Source organism: Rutidosis leptorrhynchoides, chromosome 8 (assembly GCF_046630445.1).
Source record: "Rutidosis leptorrhynchoides isolate AG116_Rl617_1_P2 chromosome 8, CSIRO_AGI_Rlap_v1, whole genome shotgun sequence".
Lineage (NCBI taxonomy): Eukaryota > Viridiplantae > Streptophyta > Magnoliopsida > Asterales > Asteraceae > Rutidosis > Rutidosis leptorrhynchoides.
In genome coordinates this window covers 37,442,782-37,469,694 of record NC_092340.1, presented here as the reverse complement: position 1 = coordinate 37,469,694, position 26,913 = coordinate 37,442,782, and the positions used below count along the sequence as shown (strand labels likewise).

Here is a 26,913-nt window from a genome sequence, read left to right as displayed (position 1 = left end):
TACAGCAAAAGTGGCACTAATTAAGTCGTAAAAATTCTAGGAAACATGAAAACTTGATCAATAGTTATAACGTTGTGTCGTTCTCACTACTTCAGTTGTTTTTAAGAAGGTGTCAGACATCTTAAGAAATACCTCCGATGTGGCGAAAATGAAACCGATCCCACTGTGGCAACATTTGCAAATTCTTGGCACAAATAGAGCTCGAACCGCTCCCACGTTTGCAAAGAGCTTCACATGGCGGGCACCAACTTCTAAGGCAACAATTACAATTCGTGCCAAAGTGTGTTGGTAACAATAGCACACATAACACACTAGACTATGGTTAAGACCTAAAATGGTGTTCATAACTTGATTACAGGGCAGATTATCAGTGACTTATTATATCCGTAATTGATAAATTCGTACTACATTAATGCTGTTTCCAGACGTTTTTCAGATGAACTATCTAACAAGAGATTAGCTATTTGACAATAAACACTCTGATGTATATAACATATAATATATAATATATGCACCTATGGTGTGCCCTTTAAACAGCTAGAAGATTAGCTTCTCTTAACTAGATTGTCACTAAAAACCTTAAAACAAATTGAAGATTTTGAACAAAGGAACAACAAATCATTATAACACAAATTATTAAAATAACAAAAAGCCTGGAAAACAAACACCTAAAATACATGAATCATCAATCCTACATAAAACTGGAAAAAGATTTACTCTTTTCCATAATAAATCTCACTTTAAGCGTTGATAGCATACTTCCTCAACGGGAAGTACTTCTCCTCCTTCTTTTCCCTTTCGGTCTTCAACAAAGCCTACAATAAAACATAACATTCTGATAAATCTGTGTAAAGAAACAAAAACATTACAACTACCAAATGGTTGGGTTGTAAAGAAATGATGTTCAGATCATTCTGTTATGAAAAGTTTAAAGAACTTCCTAACAAAGTAAGTGTTAGCGTACATTAGTTCATATAAAAGACCACGTGATTGAATGATTCGTACCTGATGCTTGGTAAGACGTCTTCGAATTGCTCTAGTTTTCTTTGGGCGCAAATCAAGAGGCGAATACTTCTTGTTCTTGTATGCTTCCCTAAGAACAGACTTTTAAGTTTGTGAAATCACAGTTAGTACCTGAGCAATTGATGTCCTCACCACTTTACTGCAACCACAAAACAAATAAAAAATAATGTCAATAGACATGAAACCACAAGCATGACCTGGTCTATTGGTTATATTGTGATGTGATTATCATACCCAACAATACACCAAATTGCATTCAATGTATCATCAAACTAGGCTCAAGGATACTAATATATAAAGTTAGCTGAAAATCATACGAGTAGACAGTGAAAACATCATATATGCATTAAAACCCAGCTCACATTGAAAAACAATCTTTACTAGTACTCATCCATAAATAAAAATTAAAAACAAACAAAAAATATGACAAACAAATTATCAAATGCGCATATACATAAGCACATAGAACAGTAACATAATGTGGTATAATTCATTAAATATATTGATAAATTCAGTGACAATAATATGCTGGAGTGACAATAATATGCAGGCTTGTGTAATCGTTTTAATCATCTCTTAAACATGGCATATACAAATAACGTAAGAATTACTTAATTAACACTTTTTACATAATATAGTAAAAAAACACTCAAACGGTTTTTATATATAAAATTAAGAATAAAAACGAAAATCATTAAAGAAATGCCTCTTATTGCGAAATTGGCCAGTTAATTTATTTCTGCTGCTTTTTCCTTCCATTGTGTGAAATTAGAAGATTTTTTTGCGATATTTTTTGCGAAACTATAAGTGCGAAATTGTGCTAATTTGAGATATTTTATTACTTGCGCAATTTTCCCAAATGATAATAATAATACTGTATATAGGCAGAGATATAATTACATCTTGGAGAGTTTGTTTGGGGCACCACCGGTAACCTTAGCGACACGAAGAAGAGCAAGTTCAGCCTTTAAATCCTTCAATTGAGCAAACAAATCGACCTTCGATTTGTTCCTTAGCTCATGTACTTTGATTCGCGCTGTGTTTTACATTCAAATTTGGAGTAAACAAATCAGGCAAACTTATTTATAAAATTCAAGAAGTATAAACCAAATTATCGGAAGTTCAAATGTAATGATTTCGTACCCATAGATTCAAACTGTGGGATGAACTGGAATGAAGTCTGGCTGCTTGCCGGAAAATTGAAACCCTACCAACAAGAAAAAATGAACAAACGATTAGGGTTGTTATGTACAAAAGGCCGGCCCAAACTGGTCAACTTTTATTTATGGATTAAAAGCCCCTATAAGATCAGGTAAGCCCAATTAGTTTTTTTCTGCATTTAAATTTGAAAAATAAAAATGATAAATATGTACTTAGAAATTAGAATTGCAACAAGTAAAAATATTTTTAGTTACTCCAAAGTAACTATATGGTCACATGTTTTACGTATCACTTTTAGCTTTGATACCTATGTGTCGTGTCATCATTAAGAAACAAACATTCTAATTGTTACTCAACTTTACGTTGTTTTTTCCGTAAATTTTTAACGTTTAATACTGTTCATATATAGGGCGACTTCATAATTTCATATTTTACCTAAACTATTCAACTTTTTTACTTTCCTTTATCAATTTAATAATATTTTTAAATATCGCTTTTCCTTAAACCAATTTTATATATTTATTAAACTTTGAATGTAATAAAAAGTTTGTATCACTTGTCGATTTACTATTGTAAAAACATATATTGCTACAAACGATCAACGTAACGAGCTTAAACAGTTAAACTTTGTAAAATATTTTATTTTTCAAGTAATATATTTCAAATTATATATACCAGCAGTGAATCAAATGTTATTTTTTTTCTCTTAGGTTCACTACTAGTATAATAATCCAAACGAAACATATAACTTCACGACAATCATTGTATACATATCGTAAATGTAGATTATTAAAATAATGTTTAACTTATATACAAAAATCATTATTGATGCAAGCGATTTTTCGCACCAACACACGATATTCTTTTTCCTCATCAGGTAACAAAAGAGTAAATTATTGACCTTATTAGATATTTTTATTTATGATTTTATGTTAAACGAATTGTATTATTATGGCTTTAGAAAAATGGAGTTGATATTCACACACTAGTTTTTGATCCATACACACTTTATGTCTTGAAACTTACAATCATATCCTTATGTTTATCTAGGGAGTCAATCATATCCTTATGTTTATCTAGGGAGTTTAACTTCCATTATTGTAAATAGAGGTATAATAGTAATTTAGGTGTGTATGGATCAAAAACTGGTGTGTGAGTATCACCTCCCTTTAGAAAATCTATATTTTTTTTCAAGAAGTGCAGATCAACAAAAACAATCTAATCGTGTGTTTTCCGTTAAACCTGTCAAACTCATCCCGTAAGAATCGATGTAACACCCCGTTAAACCTGTCAAACTCATCCTGTAAGAATCGTGTGTTTAACTTTAGCCACGTTTGTTTAATCTAGTCATAAAACAAAAAAGGGCCTGAAAACCAAAAATTACGGCCGCAATTTATGGCCTTATGGCCGCAACTTTTGAGCAGGGTGACATGTTTCTGAAAACATCCAAGTTACGGCCGCACTATTGGGGATTAAGGCCGCAATATTGGGGATTACGGCCGCAATTTTGGGGATTACGGCCGTAATATTGGTGCTGGCAAGTTACGAATTTAACCTTAAATTTGGGGTTTTTAAGGGGCTAAATGGTCTTTTCACTTAGGGAACGGTTTGTAGGTCACAAATGCAGATCCAACCTTATCTCTATCTCATTTTACACCCACACAAACACTCTCTTCAAACCCTAGTGAGAGAAACCCATTTTAGAGAGAGAGAGCTGGATTTGGGGTAGAAGAAGGTCGATTCGGGTGAAAGCTCAAGTGTTAAAGTCGTTCATTTCGTTCTTGGCTGCGTTTTGGTAGTGTTGGTAAGTCTCAACTCCGAATTTCATCTTTATAATTTGATATTCAAGTTAGGGTTTTGAGCTTGTAAATTGTGAAACCCATTTAGATGATGAAGTGGGTTTATGGTGACTAGTTATTTTGATACTTGGCGGGTTCTGGGTTGGTTGACGTTTTGGCCATGTTTAGGCTTTGATTTTGGTATAATCACTTAGTTTAGTGATTTTGGAAGTGTTGGAACCCATTTGGTTGACTAATTTTGAAATGGGTCAAAATTAGAGTTTATGTGTCAATTTGGGCAAGATAGGTGTTTAACACTTATGATTGGGTTTGATTGGCGTTATTAGAACCATTATCACTCTAGTTAGTGATTATTGGCGAGATTGGACATGAGTTGTGCTTGAAAGTGCATTTGGGTCATTATAGCACTAGGTGTCAATATGGGTTGGTTTGTAATCCACCATAATTGTGTTGTTTGTTATGTGATAAATGGAATAGGTTCATTCCATTGACGATTGCGGATTTTGGTTTTGCATCCATCAAGATTTCAAGGTGAGTGTCAATATACTATGTGCATATGTATGTATAGGATGGGTGCGGGTTGGGTGAAGTGATCCTCGGTTATAGAGCTCACTTCACATATAGGTGGATTTGATGGACTTGTGTAATAGGTCCAATTAGCACGGTTGTGCATTTTGGTTGACCACCTTTGGCGAAGTGCACACTTTGTGTGTATGTTATCACATGGGCTTGTGATGTGGATTTATATAACCCCGATAGGTACATTCCATTGGCGATTGCGGATTTTGTAGTGACCCGAACTTTTCCATGTTTATATATATATTAAATGAAATTGTTATTTACATGATTAAGTGTTTCTAACATGTTAAGCAATCAAACTTGTTAAGACTTGATTAATTGAAATAGGTTTCATATAGACAATTGACCACCCAAGTTGACCGGTGATTCACGAACGTTAAAACTTGTAAAAACTATACGATGACATATATATGGTTATATATATAGTTAACATGATTTTATTATAAGTATGTATCTCATTAGGTATTTTAACAATGAGTTATATACATAAAAATGAGACTATTAATTTAAGAAACTCGAAAACGATATATATAACGATTATCGTTATAACAACGTCTTACTAGGTACATATGAATCATATTAAGATATTGATACACTTGGTTAATTATGGTAAATGATAAGTAAATATATTATTAAGTGTATTAACAATGAAATACATATGTAAAAATAAGACTACTAACTTAATGATTTCGAAACGAGACATATATGTAACGATTATCGTTGTAACGACATTTAACTGTATATATATCATACTAAGATATATTATATATCATAATATCATGATAATATAACAATTTAACATCTCATTTGTTATAATAAATAATGGGTTAATAATATTCAACAAGATCGTTAACCTAAAGGTTTCAAAACAACATTTACATGTAACGACTAACGATGACTTAACGACTCAGTTAAAATGTATATACATGTAGTGTTTTAATATGTATTCATACACTTTTGAAAGACTTCAAGACACTTATCAAAATACTTCTACTTAACAAAAATGCTTACAATTACATCCTCGTTCAGTTTCATCAACAATTCTACTCGTATGCACCCGTATTCGTACTCGTACAATACACAACTTTTAGATGTATGTACTATTGGTATATACACTCCAATGATCAGCTCTTAACAGCCCATGTGAGTCACCTAACACATGTGGGAACCATCATTTGGCAACTAGCATGAAATATCTCATAAAATTACAAAAATATGAGTAATCATTCATGACTTATTTACATGAAAACAAAATTACATATCCTTTATATCTAATCCATACACCAACGACCAAAAATACCTACAAACACTTTCATTCTTCAATTTTCTTCATCTAATTGATCTCTCTCAAGTTCTATCTTCAAGTTCTAAGTGTTCTTCATAAATTCCAAAAGTTCTAGTTTCATAAAATCAAGAATACTTCCAAGATTGCAAGTTTACTTCCAAGTTTTCTAAATCCATTCCAAGTAATCATCCAAGATCAAGAAACCTTTGTTACTTACAGTAGGTTATCTTTCTAATACAAGGTAATAATCATATTCAAACTTTAATTCAATTTCTATAACTATAACAATCTTATTTCGAGTGGAAATCTTACTTGTAATTGTTTTCATGTCATAATTCTGCTTCAAGAACTTTCAAGCCATCCAAGGATCCTTTGAAGCTAGATCTATTTTTCTCATTTCCAGTAGGTTTATCCAAGGAACTTGAGGTAGTAATGATGTTCATAACATCATTCGATTCATACATAAAAAGCTATCATATTCGAAGTGGTAAACTAGTAATCACTAGAACATAGTTTAGTTAATTCTAAACTTGTTCGCAAATAAAGTTAATCCTTCTAACTACACTTTTAAAATCAACTAAACACATGTTATATATATATATGATATGCTAACTTAATGATTTAAGACCTGGAAACACGAAAAACACCCTAAAACAGGATTTACGCCGTCGTAGTAACACCGCGGGCTGTTTTGGGTTAGTTAATTAAAAACTATGATAAACTTTGATTTAAAAGTTGTTATTCTGGAAAAATGATTTTTATTATGAACATGAAACTATATCCAAAAATTATGGTTAAACTCAAAGTGGAAGTATGTTTTCTAAAATGGTCATCTAGACGTCGTTCTTTCGACTGAAATGACTACCTTTATAAAAACGACTTGTAACTTATTTTTTCGACTATAAACCTATACTTTTTCTGTTTAGATTCATAAAATATAGTTAAATATGAAACCATAGCAATTTGATTCACTCAAAACGGATTTAAAATGAAGAAGTTATGGGTAAAACAAGATTGGATAATTTTTCTCATTTTAGCTACGTGAAAATTGGTAACAAATCTATTCCAACCATAACTTAATCAACTTGTATTGTATATTATGTAATCTTGAGATACCATAGACACGTATACAATGTTTCGACCTATCATGTCGACACATCTATATATATTTCGGAACAACCATAGACACTCTATATGTGAATGTTGGAGTTAGCTATACAGGGTTGAGGTTGATTCCAAAATAGATATAGTTTGAGTTGTGATCAATACTGAGATACGTATACACTGGGTCATGGATTGATTCAAGATAATATTTATCAATTTATTTCTGTACATCTAACTGCGGACAACTAGTTGTAGGTTACTAACGAGGACAGCTGACTTAATAAACTTAAAACATCAAAATATATTAAAAGTGTTGTAAATATATTTTGAACATACTTTGATATATATGTATATATTGTTATAGGTTCGTGAATCAACCAGTGGCCAAGTCTTACTTCCCGACGAAGTAAAAATCTGTGAAAGTGAGTTATAGTCCCACTTTTAAAATCTAATATTTTTGGGATGAGAATACATGCAGGTTTTATAAATGATTTACAAAATAGACACAAGTACGTGAAACTACATTCTATGGTTGAATTATCGAAATCGAATATGCCCCTTTTTATTAAGTCTGGTAATCTAAGAATTAGGGAACAGACACCCTAATTGACGCGAATCCTAAAGATAGATCTATTGGGCCTAACAAACCCCATCCAAAGTACCGGATGCTTTAGTACTTCGAAATTTATATCATATCCGAAGGGTGTCCCGGAATGATGGGAATATTCTTATATATGCATCTTGTTAATGTCGGTTATCAGGTGTTCACCATATGAATGATTTTTATCTCTATGTATGCGATGTGTATTGAAATATGAAATCTTGTGGTCTATTGTTACGATTTGATATATATAGGTTAAACCTATAACTCACCAACATTTTTGTTGACGTTTAAAGCATGTTTATTCTCAGGTGAATACTAAGAGCTTCCGCTGTTGCATACTAAAATAAGGACAAGATTTGGAGTCCATGTTTGTATGATATTGTGTAAAAACTGCATTTAAGAAACTGATTTCGATGTAACATATTTGTATTGTAAACCATTATGTAATGGTCGTGTGTAAACAGGATATTTTAGATTATCATTATTTGATAATCTACGTAAAGCTTTTTAAACCTTTATTTATGAAATAAAGGTTATGGTTTGTTTTAAAAATGAATGCAGTCTTTGAAAAACGTCTCATATAGAGGTCAAAACCTCGCAACGAAATCAATTAATATGGAACGTTTTTAATCAATAAGAACGGGACATTTCAGTTGGTATCCGAGCGTTGGTCTTAGAGAACTAGAAAATTTGCATTAGTGTGTCTTATCGAGTTTGTTAGGATGCATTAGTGAGTCTGGACTTCGACTGTGTTTTCTTTAAAAATGATTGCTTAACATTTTTGTTGGAAACTATATATTATTAACATGTATATATTATGTGATATATTAATCTCTTAACATGTTTGATATTGTGTGATAGATGTCTACCTCTAGCACAAATCCCATTGACTCACCTAATAATAATGAAGAGTCGAATATATATTGGACTGATTTACAAGTTCCGAAGAGGAACCGGAAGAAGAATCAGAACCGGAAGAAGAATCAGAACCGGAAGAGGAGGAACCGGAGGAGGAAATAGAACCGGTGGGGGAAATAATAAAACGGTTAAGTAAAAGAAAATCCTCAACCAACCAACCAAGGTTAATCATGGTCAATGGTGTTTCCGCCAAGGAAGCAAAATATTGGGAGGATTACCAATTCTCCGATGAATCGGATTCCGACGAGAATTCCGATGATGTTATAGAAATTACCCCAACTGAATTTAAAAAAAAGCAAAAGAAAATAATAAGGGAAATGGCATAAAAATAGAGAAATCTAATTCCAACCCCGATGAAATTTATATGTATCGTTAACCCCCGAAGTCCTTAAGTTGTAACAATGACCCGGGAACCTCTAAACCACCAGGTTTTTCTAAACCGTTGTGGAAAACAACAGCTAGTATTAGGGGAACATCATATATCCCTAGAAACTTGGCAAAACGAACCAAAACCGAAGAAGAAGAAACGAGCGAGTCAGAATAAGATAGTTGTATTCGTGTGGTGTAATATATGTAATATAGTGTGCTTATGCTTTATGATATATGTAAAAATTGCTTGTATTAATAAGTATTTTTTTATGAATCTAACTCTTGTCTATTTTACAGTTTAAAAACACAAAATGGATAGACAACCCAATATTTTAAGAGACCTACCCGGAGACATGATTGATGAAATCTTGTCTAGAGTCGGTCAGAATTCCTCGGCACAACTATTTAAGGCGAGATCAGTTTGTAAGACATTCGAAGAACGTTCCAAGAATGTCTTGGTTTATAAGAGACTTTCGTTTGAAAGATGGGGGATATCACATTGGGAAACCCATAAGTTACGATGTGTTTACTTTGACGCATATATTGCGGAGAACCCAAATGCTATTTTACGCAACGGGTGATGTCGAACGAGGTGTATATAAAATAGTTATTATTTTACTAGGAAAACACTATTAAATACGATACAATTTTACACAAGATATTTATTTATTTATAGAATGGATATACTTAAACCTTGCTACAACACTTATAGGCAGTGTACCTAATCGTACAGTAGTGTAGTTTTTAGTAAGTCCGGTTCGTTCCACAGGGAAATCTTTGAACAAAGCTCAACGCTATATTAGTTTAATTTTATAAAAATACAAATATATATATAAGTAATATTATTATTATAAAGGGGGGTTTTTACCGTTTAATGACCGGTTTGTCGATTTTAAAACTTTAGTCGCAGTTAAAACCTAATGTAAAATATAAAATACAAGACTTAAATTAAAGCGTAAAGTAAATAACGATAATGAAATTGCGAATAATAAAAGTGCGATAAAATAAACTTGCGATAATTAAAAGTACGATAATTAAAAGTGCGATTAAATAAAATAACAATAAATAAAAGTGCGATAATTAGAAGTGCAATTAAATATAAAATAAAGGAAATTAAATATGAAATAAAAGAATTATGCTTATTTAAACTTCCGTAATCATGATGTTTGACGTGTTGATTTTAGTTTTATGCCCATGGGTTAATTGTCCTTTGTCCTGAATTATTCAATATGTCCGTCTGGTTTTTGTCCATAACAGTCCATCAGTCATAAATATAAATTGCAAGTGTCCTTGTCAAATTATTATTATACCCGAAGATAAATATTCCAACTAATTGGGGATTCGAATTGTAACAAGGTTTTAATACTTTGTTTAATGAATACACCAGGTTATCGACTGCGTGTAAACCAAGGTTTTACTACTTTGTTAACAATTACACCAATTACCCTTGAATGTAATTTCACCCCTGTTTTAATTATTCTAGTGGCTATTAATCCATTCCCGTGTCCGGTTAAATGAACGATTATTCGTACATATAAATACCCCGCCCATCGTGTCCGATCGAGTGTATATGGTAGTTTATAGGGACACCCAATTGTAAATCTTTATATTAACATTAACAAACTTTCATTTAGTTAAACAAATATAAAGCCCATTAATAGCCCATAGTCTAGTTTCCACAAGTGTCGTTCTTTTGTCCAAACCCCAATTATGGTACAAAGCCCAATTACCCAATTTTAGTAATTAGCCCAACATCATGATTACTTCGTTTTAAATAAGCATAATAATAACTTAGCTACGAGACATTAATATAAAAAGGTTGAACATAACTTACAATGATTAAAAATAGCGTAGCGTTACACGGACAGAATTTCGACTTACACCTTTACAACATTCGCTAACATACCCTTATTATTCGAATTATAATTAAAATTAAAATATAAATTATAAATATAATTATATTTACGTATGAAGAGGAAGAGAAAAAAGATGTTAAAAACTCGGCAGAAAACTGGCTTTATATAGGACCTGACCAGCAATCTCACTCCATGCGACTCGCATGGATTTGTGCTTCTGGCCATGCGAGTCGCATGGCCACCCTGGATCCAGCCAAATGGATTTGTTTTCTTCTTGCCGACGTAATATAATAATAATAATATATATAATATATAATTATATATAATTATATATATATTATATTATATTCTTGTGCATAGTAGACTAGATATTTTTGGTCCGTTGCGTCGGGCGTTTCTTCTTGGCTCAGGTCCCGGTTCCGGATTTTCGGACGTCCTCGCGTATTATTTTAAATCGCGTACTTTGCGTCTTGTAACTTGTACTCTTGTCATTTTGAGACGTTCCTCATCAATATTTTGAACCTTTTTAATTGTATCTTGTACTTTTTAGCTCTTTGGACCTTTTTGTCTTCAATTTGTCGAATCTGCCTTTTGTCTTCACCTTTTATTATTTAAACGAATATCTCTTGTAAATAGAACAATTGCAACTAAAAGCTTGTCTTTCTTGAGGAATAATGCTATGAAATATATGTTCGTTTTTAGCATTATCAACGGGTTAAGAAATTATTTTGACTCAATGTATCCGAATATAGGACTTCATGATTTAGAAAAAGCGGCTAACATGCAACATAAAGAAGCATGCTATGCTTACGGGTTAGTAATGTTCGCTTCTCACCAAAGTGAGAAAAAGAACATCGGGCTACAGCTATTAAACAAAACGTTCCCACAAGTGACGGAGTCGGTAATTGGGGTAAGAAATGAGGTTTTTAGGTTATTACGAGACTGTTGGTCATTACGTAACCCTCGTCCCTTTGACGACGTTACAACACGCTGTCTTATCAACGGCCATAACGGTTAGGTTCCACAAGACCAAGGATGGGAAGTAGTCCTAGTAAAACCAGAATGCATGACTTGTTTCTGGACGTATGAATTATGTGTCTTTATTGCCTTTGCTGAACGACTTGTGTACTAGCTAGAATTATCTTCACAACTATCTTGTATCAAAGTTATTGTGTGCTATATTTCATGCTTTATGTAAAACAAGCGGTATTGTAAGTTTGTAAAATATTGTATAAAAGTTTGAATGCGAAATATTATTATAATCAGTTTTTCATATAGAATTGTAGTAGTTGAATTGTATATTAGCTACTAAGTATGAACTTAACGGGTAGGTACTACCCGAATTTAAACTTATAAAACGCTAATATGAAGAAAAAGCTTTTATAAATGAGTTCATATTATGCTACGAAATACTATTAACTACTCTTAATATTCTATATGATTAACTTGTTCCATTTGACTATTTTGAAGGAAATGGCACCGACTACTCGACACACCGTGAATATGAATGAAGAGGAATTCCGTACTTTTCTAGCTTCAAACATAGCCGCAGTACAGGCTGCGCTGCATACCAACAATAACCTTGGATCTAGCAGTACAGGAAATCGTGTAGGATGCACCTACAAAGAATTCACTACCTACAAACCTTTGGAATTTGATGGAACCGAAGGACCTATCGGATTGAAACAATGGACCGAGAAGGTCGAATCGGTGTTTGCCATAAGTAAGTGTACTGAAGAGGACAAAGTGAAGTATGCTACGCATACCTTCACAGGTTCTGCGTTAACATGGTGGAATACCTATCTAGAGCAAGTGGGATAAGATGATGCGTACGCACTACCGTGGTCAGCATTCAAGCACTTGATGAACGAGAAGTACCGTCCCAGAACCGAGGTCAATAAGCTCAAGACAGAACTTAGAGGGTTACGAACCCAAGGATTTGATATTACCACGTACGAAAGACGATTCACAGAATTGTGCCTATTGTGTCCGGGAGCGTTCGAAGATGAGGAAGAGAAGATCGACTCGTTTGTGAAAGGATTACCGGAAAGAATCCAAGAAGATATAAGTTCACACGAGCCCGCCTCCATACAACAGGCATGTAGAATGGCTCACAAACTAGTGAACCAGATTGAGGAAAGAATTAAAGAACAGTCGGCTGAAGAGGCCAATGTGAAGCAAGTCAAAAGAAAGTGGGAGGAAAACGGCGATAAGAATCACCAATACAACAACAACAGCAATTACAATAATAATCGCAACAATTATCCCAACAATCGCAACATCAATCGCAACTACAACAAATGGCCCAACAATAACAACAACAACAACAACAACAACAACAACTACAACAATCATCCCAACAACAATAACAACCGCAACAACAACAACAATCAGAAGCAGCTATGCCAAAGGTGTGAAAAGTATCACTCGGGGTTCTGCACCAAATTTTGCAACAAGTGTAAAAGAAATGGTCATAGCGCGGCGAAGTGTGAGGTCTACGGACCAGGGGTTAACAGAACGAAAAGAACAAATGGTGTCGGAACGAGTAATGGCGGAGCAAGTAGTGTCGGAGCAAGTTATGCCAATGTAGTTTGTTATAAATGTGGAAAACCGGGCCACATTATTAGAAATTGCCCGAACCAGGAGAACACGAATGGACAATTCCGCGGAAGAGTTTTCAATATTAATGCGGCAGAGGCACAGGAAGACCCGGAGCTTGTTACGGGTACGTTTCTTATTGACAATAAATCTGCTTACGTTTTATTTGATTCGGGTGCGGATAGAAGCTATATGAGTAGAGATTTTTGTGCTAAATTAAGTTGTCCATTGACGCCGTTGGATAGTAAATTTTTACTCGAATTAGCAAACGGTAAATTAATTTCAGCAGATAATATATGCCGGAATCGAGAAATTAAACTGGGTACCGAAATATTTAAGATTGATTTGATACCAGTAGAGTTAGGGAGTTTTGATGTAATAGTTGGCATGGACTGGCTGAAGAAGGTGAAAGCAGAGATCGTATGTTATAAAAATGCAATTCGCATTGTACGAGAAGAAGGAGAACCCTTAATGGTGTACGGAGAAAAGGGCAACACGAAGCTACATCTTATTAGTAATTTGAAGGCACAAAAACTAATAAGAAAAGGTTGCTATGCTGTTCTAGCACACGTCGAGAAAGTACAAACTGAAGAAAAGAGCATCAATGATGTTCCTGTCGCAAAAGAATTTCCCGATATATTTCCGAAAGAATTACCAGGATTACCCCCACATCGATCCGTTGAATTTTAAATAGATCTTGTACCAGGAGCTGCACCAATAGCTCGTGCTCCTTACAGACTCGCACCCAGCGAGATGAAAGAACTGCAAAGCCAATTACAAGAACTTTTAGAGCGTAGTTTCATTCGACCAAGCACATCACCGTGGGGAGCTCCTGTTTTGTTTGTCAAGAAGAAAGATGGTACATTCAGGTTGTGTATCGACTACCGAGAGTTGAACAAACTTACCATCAAGAACCGCTACCCACTACCGAGAATCAACGACTTATTTGATCAACTACAAGGCTCGTCTGTTTATTCAAAGATTGACTTACATTCCGTGTATCATCAAATGCGGGTGAAAGAAGATGATATTCCAAAGACTGCTTTCAGAACACGTTACTGTCATTACGAGTTTATGGTCATGCCGTTTGGTTTAACTAATGCACCAGCTGTGTTCATGGACCTTATGAACCGAGTGTGTGGACCATACCTTGACAAGTTTGTCATTGTTTTCATTCATGACATACTTATTTACTCAAAGAATGACCAAGAACACGGTGAACATTTGAGAAAGGTGTTAGAAGTATTGAGGAATGAAGTATTGTACGCTAAATTTTCAAAGTGTGCATTTTGGTTGGAAGAAGTTCAATTCCTTGGTCACATAGTGAACAAAAAAGGTATTAAGGTGGATCCAGCAAAGATAGAAACTGTTGAAAAGTGGGAAACCCCGAAAACTTCGAAAAACATACGCCAGTTTTTAGGACTAGCTGGTTACTACAGAAGGTTCATCCAAGACTTTTTCAGAATAGCAAAACCCTTGAATGCATTAACGTATAAAGGGAAGAAATTTGAATGGAAGGATGAACAAGAGAAAGCGTTTCAGTTATTGAAGAAAAAGCTAACTACGGCACCTATATTGTCATTGCCTTAAGGGAATGATGATTTTGTGATTTATTGTGACGCATCAAAGTAAGGTCTCGGTTGTGTATTAATGCAACGAACGAAGGTGATTGCTTATGCGTCTAGACAATTGAAGATTCACGAGCAAAATTATACGACGCATGATTTGGAATTAGGCGCGGTTGTTTTTGCATTAAAGACTTGGAGGCACTACTTATATGGGTCAAAAGTATTATATATACCGACCACAAAAGTCTTCAACACATATTTAATCAGAAACAACTGAATATGAGGCAGCGTAGGTGGATTGAATTATTGAATGATTACGACTTTGAGATTTGTTACCTCCCGGGAAAGACAAATGTGGTAGCCGACGCCTTGAGCAGGAAGGACAGAGAACCCATTCGAGTAAAATCTATGAATATAATGATTCACAATAACCTTACTACTCAAATAAAGGAGGCGCAACAAGGAGTTTTAAAAGAGGGAAATTTAAAGGATGAAATACCCAAAGGATCGGAGAAGCATCTTAGTATTTGGGAAGATGAAACCCGGTATAGGCCTGAAAGGATTTGGGTACCAAAATTTGGAGATATGAGAGAAATGGTACTTAGAGAAGCTCATAAAACCAGATACTCAATACATCCTGGAACGGGGAAGATGTACAAGGATCTCAAGAAACATTTTTGGTGGCCAGGTATGAAAGCCGATGTTGCTAAATACGTAGGAGAATGTTTGACGTGTTCTAAGGTCAAAGCTGAGCATCAGAAACCATCAGGTCTACTTCAACAACCCGAAATCCCGGAATGAAAATGGGAAAACATTACCATGGATTTCATCACTAAATTGCCAAGGACTGCAAGTGGTTTTGATACTATTTGGGTAATAGTTGATCATCTCACCAAATCAGCACACTTCCTGCCAATAAGAGAAGATGACAAGATGGAGAAGTTAGCATGACTGTATTTGAAGGAAGTCGTCTCCAGACATGGAATACCAATCTCTATTATCTCTGATAGGGATGGCAGATTTATTTCAAGATTCTGGCAGACATTACAGCAAGCATTAGGAACTCGTCTAGACATGAGTACTGCCTATCATCTACAAACTGATGGGTAGAGCGAAAGGATGATACAAACGCTTGAAGACATGCTACGAGCATGTGTTATTGATTTCGGAAATAGTTGGGATCGACATCTACCGCTAGCAGAATTTTCCTACAACAACAGCTACCACTCAAGCATTGAGATGGCGCCGTTTGAAGCACTTTATGGTAGAAAGTGCAGGTCTCCGATTTGTTGGAGTGAAGTGGGGGATAGACAGATTACGGGTCCGGAGATAATACAAGAAACTACCGAGAAAATCATCCAAATTCAACAAAGATTGAAAACCGTCCAGAGTCGACAAAAGAGCTACGCGGACAGTAAAAGAAAAGATATAGAGTTTGAAATTGGAAAAATGGTCATGCTTAAGGTTTCACCTTGGAAAGGCGTTGTTCGATTTGGTAAACGGGGGAAACTAAATCCAAGGTACATTGGACCATTCAAGATTATAGATCGTGCCGGACCAGTAGCTTACCAACTGGAGCTACCTCAACAACTCGCGGCTGTACATAACACTTTCCACGTCTCAAATTTGAAGAAATATTTTGCTAAAGAAGATCTCACTATTCCGTTGGACGAAATCCAAATCAATGAAAAACTTTAATTCATTGAAGAACCCGTCGAAATAATGGATCGTGAGGTTAAGAGACTTAAACAAAACAAGATACCGATTGTTAAGGTTCGATGGAATGCTCGTAGAGGACTCGAGTTCACCTGGGAGCGTGAAGATCAGATGAAGAAGAAATAACCGCATTTATTTCCAGAAGATACGTCAACACCTCCAACTGCTTAAAATTTCGGGACGAAATTTATTTAACGGGTAGGTACTGTAGTGACCCGAACTTTTCCATGTTTATATATATATATTAAATGAAATTGTTATTTACATGATTAAGTGTTTCCAACATGTTAAGCAATCAAACTTGTTAAGACTTGATTAATTGAAATAGGTTTCATATAGACAATTGACCACCCAAGTTGACCGGTGATTCACGAACGTTAAAACTTGTAAAAACTATACGATGACATATATATGGTTATATATATATAGTTAACATGATTTTATTATAAGTATGTATCTCATTAGGTATTTTAACAATGAGTCATATACATAAAAATGAGACTATTAATTTAAGAAACTCGAAAACGATATATATAACGATTATCGTTATAACAACGTCTTACTAGGTACATATGAATAATATTAAGATATTGATACACTTGGTTAATTATGTTAAATGATAAGTAAATATATTATTAAGTGTATTAACAATGAAATACATATGTAAAAATAAGACTACTAACTTAATGATTTCGAAACGAGACATATATGTAACGATTATCGTTGTAACGACATTTAACTGTATATATATCATACTAAGATATATTATATATCATAATATCATGATAATATAACAATTTAACATCTCATTTGTTATAATAAATAATGGGTTAACAACATTCAACAAGATCGTTTACCTAAAGGTTTCAAAACAACATTTACATGTAACGACTAACGATGACTTAACGACTCAGTTAAAATGTATATACATGTAGTGTTTTAATATGTATTCATACACTTTTGAAAGACTTCAAGACACTTATCAAAATACTTCTACTTAAAAAAAATGCTTACAATTACATCCTCATTCAGTTTCATCAACAATTCTACTCGTATGCACCCGTATTCGTACTCGTACAATACACAGCTTTTAGATGTATGTACTATTGGTATATACACTCCAATGATCAGCTCTTAGCAGCCCATGTGAGTCACCTAACATATGTAGGAACCATTATTTGGCAACTAGCATGAAATATCTCATAAAATTACAAAAATATGAGTAATCATTCATGACTTATTTACATGAAAACAAAATTACATATCCTTTATATCTAATCCATACACCAACGACCAAAAACACCTACAAACACTTTCATTCTTCAATTTTCTTCATCTAATTGATCTCTCTCAAGTTCTATCTTCAAGTTCTAAGTGTTCTTCATAAATTCCAAAAGTTCTAGTTTCATAAAATCAAGAATACTTCCAAGATTTCAAGTTTACTTCCACGTTTTCTAAATCCATTCCAAGTAATCATCCAAGATCAATAAACCTTTGTTACTTACAGTAGGTTATCTTTCTAATACAAGGTAATAATCATATTCAAACTTTAATTCAATTTCTATAACTATAACAATCTTATTTAAAGTGGAATTCTTACTTGAAATTGTTTTCGTGTCATAATTCTGCTTCAAGAACTTTCAAGCCATCCAAGGATCCTTTGAAGCTAGATCTATTTTTTTCATTTCCAGTAGGTTTATCCAAGGAACTTGAGGTAGTAATGATGTTCATAACATCATTCGATTCATACATAAAAAGCTATCATATTCGAAGTGGTAAACTAGTAATCACTAGAACATAGTTTAGTTAATTCTAAACTTGTTCGCTAATAAAGTTAATCCTTCTAACTACACTTTTAAAATCAACTAAACACATGTTATATATCTATATGATATGCTAACTTAATGATTTAAAACCTGGAAACACGAAAAACACCCTAAAACCGGATTTACGCCGTCGTAGTAACACCGCGGGCTGTTTTGGGTTAGTTAATTAAAAACTATGATAAACTTTGATTTAAAACTTGTTATTCTGTAAAAATGATTTTTATTATGAACATGAAAATATATCCAAAAATTATGGTTAAACTCAAAGTGGAAGTATGTTTTCTAAAATGGTCATCTAGACGTCGTTCTTTCGACTGAAATGACTACCTTTATAAAAATGACTTGTAACTTATTTTTCCGACTATAAACCTATACTTTTTCTGTTTAGATTCATAATATATAGTTAAATATGAAACCATAGCAATTTGATTCACTCAAAACAGATTTAAAATGAAGAAGTTATGGGTAAAACAAGATTGGATAATTTTTCTCATTTTAGCTACGTGAAAATTGGTAACAAATCTATTCCAACCATAACTTAATCAACTTGTATTGTATATTATGTAATCTTGAGATACCATAGACACGTATACAATGTTTCGACCTATCATGTCGACACATCTATATATATTTCGGAACAACCATAGACACTCTATATGTGAATGTTGGAGTTAGCTATACAGGGTTGAGGTTGATTCCAAAGTATATATAGTTTGAGTTGTGATCAATACTGAGATACGTATACACTGGGTCGTGGATTGATCAAGATAATATTTATCAATTTATTTCTGTACATCTAACTGCGGACAACTAGTTGTAGGTTACTAACGAGGACAGCTGACTTAATAAACTTAAAACATCAAAATATATTAAAAGTGTTGTAAATATATTTTGAACATACTTTGATATATATGTATATATTGTTATAGGTTCGTGAATCAACCAGTGGCCAAGTCTTACTTCCCGACGAAGTAAAAATCTGTGAAAGTGAGTTATAGTCCCACTTTTAAAATCTAATATTTTTGGGATGAGAATACATGCAGGTTTTATAAATGATTTACAAAATAGACACAAGTACGTGAAACTACATTCTATGGTTGAATTATCGAAATCGAATATGCCCCTTTTTATTAAGTCTGGTAATCTAAGAATTAGGGAACAGACACCCTAATTGACGCGAATCCTAAAGATAGATCTATTGGGCCTAACAAACCCCATCCAAAGTACCGGATGCTTTAGTACTTCAAAATTTATATCATATCCGAAGGGTGTCCCGGAATGATGGGGATATTATTATATATGCATCTTGTTAATGTCGGTTACCAGGTGTTCACCATATGAATGATTTTTATCTCTATGTATGGGATGTGTATTGAAATATGAAATCTTGTGGTCTATTGTTACGATTTGATATATATAGGTTAAACCTATAACTCACCAACATTTTTGTTGACGTTTAAAGCATGTTTATTCTCAGGTGAATACTAAGAGCTTCCGCTGTTGCATACTAAAATAAGGACAAGATTTGGAGTCCATGTTTGTATGATATTGTGTAAAAACTGCATTCAAGAAACTGATTTCGATGTAACATATTTGTATTGTAAACCATTATGTAATGGTCGTGTGTAAACAGGATATTTTAGATTATCATTATTTGATAATCTACGTAAAGCTTTTTAAACCTTTATTTATGAAATAAAGGTTATGGTTTGTTTTAAAAATGAATGCAGTCTTTGAAAAACATCTCATATAGAGGTCAAAACCTAGCAATGAAATCAATTAATATGGAACGTTTTTAATCAATAAGAACGGGACATTTCAGATTTTGGTTTTGCATCCATCAAGATTTCAAGGTGAGTAATATACTATGTGCATATGTATGTATAGGATGGGTGCGGGTCGGGTGAAGTGATTCTCGGCCATAGAGCTCACTTCACATATAGGTGGATTTGATGAACTTGTGTAATACGTCCAATTGGCACGGTTGTGCGTTTTGGTTGACCACCTTTGGCGAGGTACACACTTTATGTGTACGTTATCACATGGGCTTGTGATGTGGATTTATATAACCCCGATGGCGAAGGGTTGGTATTTGAGTTTTGGTTGAGTAACCCCGATGGCGAAGGGTTGGTATTTGAGTTGCGGTTGAGTAACCCCAATGGCGAAGGGTTGGTATTGAGTTGCGTTTGAGTAACCCCGATGATGTGGATTTATATAATCATGGAACCGTGGGTTTTGATTTGGGAGGTGAATCACGTGTGGTGGGGATTCACGATGATGCGTGTAGATTCGGTCATCTTATTGAGGTAGTGGTTACGTGTGGTGCAGATTCACCAAGGCTCGTGTAGTTTCGGCCAACCTCGATGTTGTGATGGTATTGAAGATAGTAGTCGCGTGTGGTGCAGATTTACTAAGGCTCGTGTAGTTTCTGCCAATCTTCATTTAGTATTGGGTTAAGGGGCTAACCTTGGGCGGTTTACGCATTATTATAATTATATATTGTCGTCTTGTTGTGATGTAGCTAACCCTCCTGGTGTAGCTTGATGGCGTTGCTCATATCGTTGTTGGTGTACTTACATTGTTGATATATTATTAGCTTGTTGTATAGCGAACGTACGGTATGCTTAGATTAGCTTGCCTTTATGCTCGGACTCCGGTATGTGCTATTTGATTATTATTGTGTGGCGTGTTCATTTTATGCATATATATGTATGTAGTATATTCTCACTCACTAAGCATTAGCTTACCCTCTTGTTGACTTTATTTTTATAGGTTCGCATGATGGCGGCAAGGGTAAGTACCGGGACTAGTGAGCTAGCGTGTGATGCTTAGAAGACTTGGCTTTTGGATTACATAGGATTGGGTAGATCATTCCCAATCACCATGCTCGGTCTTTTGTCGGAAAACTTATTAGTGTCTTGGTTATGTAATCGGATTTGATAAATATGGTTTTAAATTAGGTAGCGTGTGTTATTAAAGTCATTTGTACTAGTAAGTGTTTAAAAGATAATTGGAAAACATAATCAGGGCGTCGTTTTAAATGGTTTTATTGTTATAAAAGAGAAAAAAAAATTATGGGACAGTTTAAAGGCGGGTTGGGTCGTTTCAAGTGGTATCAGAGCATGGTCTAAGGGATTTAGGTGACTTGAGATAGGTGCCTAGACTTAGACTTTTGTGTATGCTTGTTTGTTGCAGGACTTGTAGGAGTACGGGTCGGAACGGGTTGTTGTTAGTGCCTTAGTTTGTAGGTGGACTAACGTATATATTAATATGCGAATATTATTAATATATTATTGTGTTTGTTGGTTTATATCATCGAGCGAGGCGGTCGTTGTACTAACAAGTTCATACGGCGTGTGCGCGTAATAATGACTATCTACCATTGTTACGGGTGCAAATCGTGTTTATCAAGTGAAGTACGATGAGTGTTGAGCAAGATGGGGCGGTGTTGTGCGTGTTGTTTTATACGTTCGTGGTCTAATCATTTTGCATTCATTAGAATGACGACGAGAAACGGGATCGAGGCTAGCGACGATGAGTTTAGCGCTAGAGTTGCGGCCACCGTTGCGGAGCAATTGGGAGCGTTACGAGAAGAAATGGATGGGAAGTATTCCGAATTTCGAAATGGTGGTGAAATAGAGCGTTGTCATAAGAGCTTCATGAGGACTAAACCTCCGATGTATGATGGGAAACCGGACCCTTTGATAAGCACAACATGAATCTCGGATGTCGAAGGGTGTTTTCGCACTATTGAATGCCCTCCCGAGAAGAGGACAAGACTCGCTACTAGCTTGTTGCAGGGTAGGGCGAAGGATTGGTTGGATGGTAAAATTGATATTGTTGGTGGTGAATCATTTATGGGGTTATCATGGGACAATTTTAAGAAGGAATTCTTCGAGGAGTTCCGGACACAAGCCGATTTGTCGGATTTGTGTGATGAGTTACGAAATTTGCAACAAGATGCTATGAATTTGAATACTCTCAAGACGACCTTTATGGCGAAGGCTCGTTTTTGCCCGGAGTATAACGGAAGTGATAGTATGTTGATGGGAGATTTCTATCGAACTTTGAATGATGACTTGCGGAACAAAATTAGCCTTGGTTAAGTGAACTCGTTCGCGGAGTTATTCACCGTGGCTAGGGGTTTCGAGTCACATACGCGATCGATAGTTGGTGAACCTTCAAGTAAGAGAAGGGTTGTCTAGTATGGTGCTCCAAGTAAGAGAACTAAGGATGCAAGTGTGAGCACGGGTGGTATACAGACGGGTATATCAGATTCTAGTGCGTCTAGATGTTACAATTGTGGCGTGAGAGATCACAAGTTTTGGGAATCTTCGGTGCCAAAGGGTGATGGCACGGTGTGCTTCAATTGCCAAGGAGAAGGACATCGCAAGTCGGAGTGTCCCAAGTTAGCAGAGATGGGTGTGGCGAGAAGACGTTAAGGTACTTTTCGTTTTAATAAATATGTCCTTTGATTATTATTTTTATGTGCCGATGAGTTCGGGTTTGTTAAATGCATTGTGTTGTGCATAATATTGTTATGTGTGACATTCCTAATGGAATTACCCTATGGTGACATTTTGGATTGACGGATGAAGGGCGTAAGACTTGGTGCAACCAAGCATTCCTTAGTGTTTGGGAAATATTTCTACCATGCCAAGGGAATGAGCTTTGGTATTCGGTTGTTAAGCGCGTGTTCGCTTTTGTGTTGAGGATGGGGAACCATGAGGTTCATCAGGTGGATGGAACCCTAGAGATCGAGTGTTTGATCTCGATGTATGTATATAATGGAGTCTACGTGATGCGATGTCAGGTGCCTTTTATACCTGCTGGCGTGATATGCGATTTCGATGGTTGTGGTTACATTGTACTTAGGGTACCCTATAGAAACCCTTAGGTACATGAGTGACTAAGCGGAATTTGACAAGCCATAGCAATCGGACGATTGCAGGAGTGATGTTTTGTGTTCATGTTAATGAACGATTTGAATGAAGTGGATAAGGACGATCCAAAGTCCTTCGTGTGCTCAAGGTTGGAGCAAGATATCGTGATGGGAATAATTATACGCGAAACAGACACTTTTTAAAAAAAAAATGCTAAACACAATGACAACCCGTATCTTCTCGCTCGCCGCGAGTTAAAATTTTCCGACAGCACCGTTACACTCGAAAAAATTTATTGTACAGAACAAAACTAACTACGTTCGAAACGGATACTTTTTAAAAAAAAACGCTTAACACAACGACATCTAAAACGGCTCATAACACATGGGTCGTGTTCCCCTGTAAATACACAACGCTACGTTAAATATGAATATGCAGCCCGAAAGTGTCATGACCCGAAAATTTCGGTCAAATTTAAACTCTGATAACTCCGACAAGATAAGCAAATTGATGTGTTGCATTAAAATATTTTTTCATACATTTAATTAACCATTGGACTTTACCCTACGATTCACGAACAACCTATAATTTAAAACTCGAACCCGTCATGATTTATATATGATTTTACTTTCTTAAACGAAGACGTTTTATGATATAATAATTTCTATTATTATAACCTTTTAATAAAATGATTTTGAATATAATTAATTCTAGAAAACTAAATTTTATAATATTTATGTATGAAATGATAAAAATTTACTATTAAACGATGCTATTTCAAATTAAAAATTTTACGTATTAAGTCGTTTTATTTTTATGATATAATTTTTGTAATTTTTTTAAGAAACGAAGTTAAATTAAAATTGTACAATTTGTAAAGTACAACGTACAACAACGTGTAGCTTAAATAGTTGAATTTAAATTAATTCATTTACTATTCATTAAATAGTAAATGAAACGAAATTAATTAATTACTATTTACATGAAAGCGACATGATAGAAATTATTAATTATAAGTTACATAATATACCCCTGAAGTATTTAATAAATACGACTTTTTAAAAATTTACGATTCTAAATTTATTATTATATTATTAAATTTTATTTCAATATTATTTTATTTATTATATTATTATATTAAAATTTATATTATATATCTTTGTCCAATCAAAAACTAGAAAAACACATATTACGCTTATAAACTTTATAAATGAACCTTTTTACAATTAATTTTATAAATCTTAAGACCAAAACATATATATATATATATATATATATATATATATATATATATACAAATATAAAAAGTGGAATTTTTATCCATATTTTTACCCGTCAATTATTAGCAACAGAGTACGAAATACCAGTCCGTGAAAACTGTCGGTAGAATGAGACAAAGGCGGCTACTTTTTAAATTCACACGTTTTCAAATTTTAATTTTTTTATTATTATATTGAATTATTGATTATTATTATATTATTATATTTTACTTCGAAATTATTATATTATTATTTTATTAATCTATATATATGCATGATCGACACCAATAATTTTACACAACTTCAGTTTCTCGTTCAATTCATTTTCACATAGAAATAGATATTTACTCCGTATCATATTCATCATCACAATTTTATTATTATTATTAATATTATTATTGTTATTATTATTATTATTATTATTATTATTATTATTATTATTATTATTATTATTATTATTATTATTATTAAGATTAATATTATTATTATTAATCTTATTATTATCATTAGTAGTATTATTATTATTAGTATACACATAAAATACTATGACGGGGTTATGTTCAAGTGATTTCAAACGGGTTTTCAAATGGGTTATAGCTAAGGAGGTTATGGGTAATGTTCGGGGATATTGTTCGTGAATCAAAGGCCAACCTTGCATTTATCATTTCCGTTGCGTCTACATACTTTTCCTACAATATTGAACCACAATATTGATACGTGAGTTTTCATAGCTCCCTTTTTAAATGCTTTTGCATTATATATTTTTAGGCTGAGAATACATGCATATTTTATAACTATTTTACGAAATAGGCACAAGTACTAAAACTAATTCTACGTGGGTTTAAACCAGAAATATCCCCTTAGCTTGGTAACTATAACTACTGGTGTATGACTGGTAGGCACGAATCCTAAAGATAGATCTATTGGGTCTGACAAACCCCATCCTGACTATGGGATGCTTTAGTACTTCGAGATTATTTTAAACACACCTGATCTGGTGTACTTCAGAGGGTAAAACATGAACGTTAAGGCTTGTTACCGGGTGCCTACAACTTATAGAATGCTTTTTATACACTTGCGAGTTTATGGTTATTTGTAAAACTGAAATCTTGTGGTCTATTAAAACTATTGAAACTCATCGTTTATGATAAAACTATGAACTCACCAACCTTTTTGGTTGACACTTTTAAGCATGTTTATTCTCAGGTATTAAAGAAGCTTCCGCTATTTAACTACTATGTGCATGGAGTCTTACATGGCATTATTTTAAGGAAACTTTGCATTCAAACATTAATATGTATTATATTTTGACTGTTTAGTTAACTGATGTATTATTATGAACTATCATTTATTGGGATTGTCTATATGTAGAAATCACCACAGGTCGAAAACATTTATGTACATGCTTTAAAAATGTATACAGATTTAAAAACTTTCTTATATAGAAAGCGCGTCTTTTGAAATGAATGCAATGTTTGTAAAACATATCATATAGAGGGCAAACCTCGCAATGGGACCGATGAATGATGTGTTGCGTTAATAGGAATTTTAGCGGGCCATCACAGTTGGCATCAGAGCGTTGGTCTTAGCGAACCAGAATTTGCATTAGTGTGTCTAACCAGTAGTTGTTAGGATGCATTAGTGAGTCTGGACTTTGACCGTATCTGTTTAGTTATAAGTTTTTCTTGTCATTCCTTGTCGGAAATTACCTGCTTATCATTCTAGTCTTGACACGCCTCACTGCAGTTATTGCATAGATAGTGTATAGATAAATTCATATCTTATCGTATCTATTATAGTAAATCTGCCTGACATATTCCGTAATTTCCTCCATACTTTGTGGGATTTTGATATTATATATACATATGTAAAATATGTATTTAGAATATCAATTTAAGTTCTATAATCTTTTTCATATCAAAAATTATTTTCTCTAATCGTACAAAGATGGATTCTGCAACTAGTTCAAATTTCTCGGATTCCAACAGCTATTTCGATATGGAATTTCATTTGAGTTCCGAGAGCAGTTTAACCGGAATGAACCAACCAATTAGTCATCACCTTTTCTGGATGAATTGGGGGTGGGTTTGTAGACGAATCAATCAATTTAGACAAGAAAAAGGCGATCCCTTTCATGAATCTAATTCGCCTCTCGGTGGAGAACATGAGGCACTTACCGACGAACCCGTTCGCAACACCATTTTCTCTCTCCTTTCCAGGATATGCCGCAACGAGTATAATATTACTAATATTATTAAGGTTATCTGACCTTTACTCCGTATCTTGCATGGTGAATTATTTAGTAAAAAAAAAATTACTGTTATGAAAAGCAAAACTTCATTAGCAAGCGCATCCTACATCATTT

At 34.1% G+C, this 26,913-nt stretch overlaps 1 pseudogene; it reads right to left on the bottom strand.

Annotated features, from left to right (window-relative positions):
• Positions 1-42: 42 nt before the first annotated feature.
• LOC139862036 (large ribosomal subunit protein uL29y-like) lies at positions 43-2,263 on the bottom strand (annotated as a pseudogene).
• Between the last annotated feature and the right edge of the window lie 24,650 nt (positions 2,264-26,913).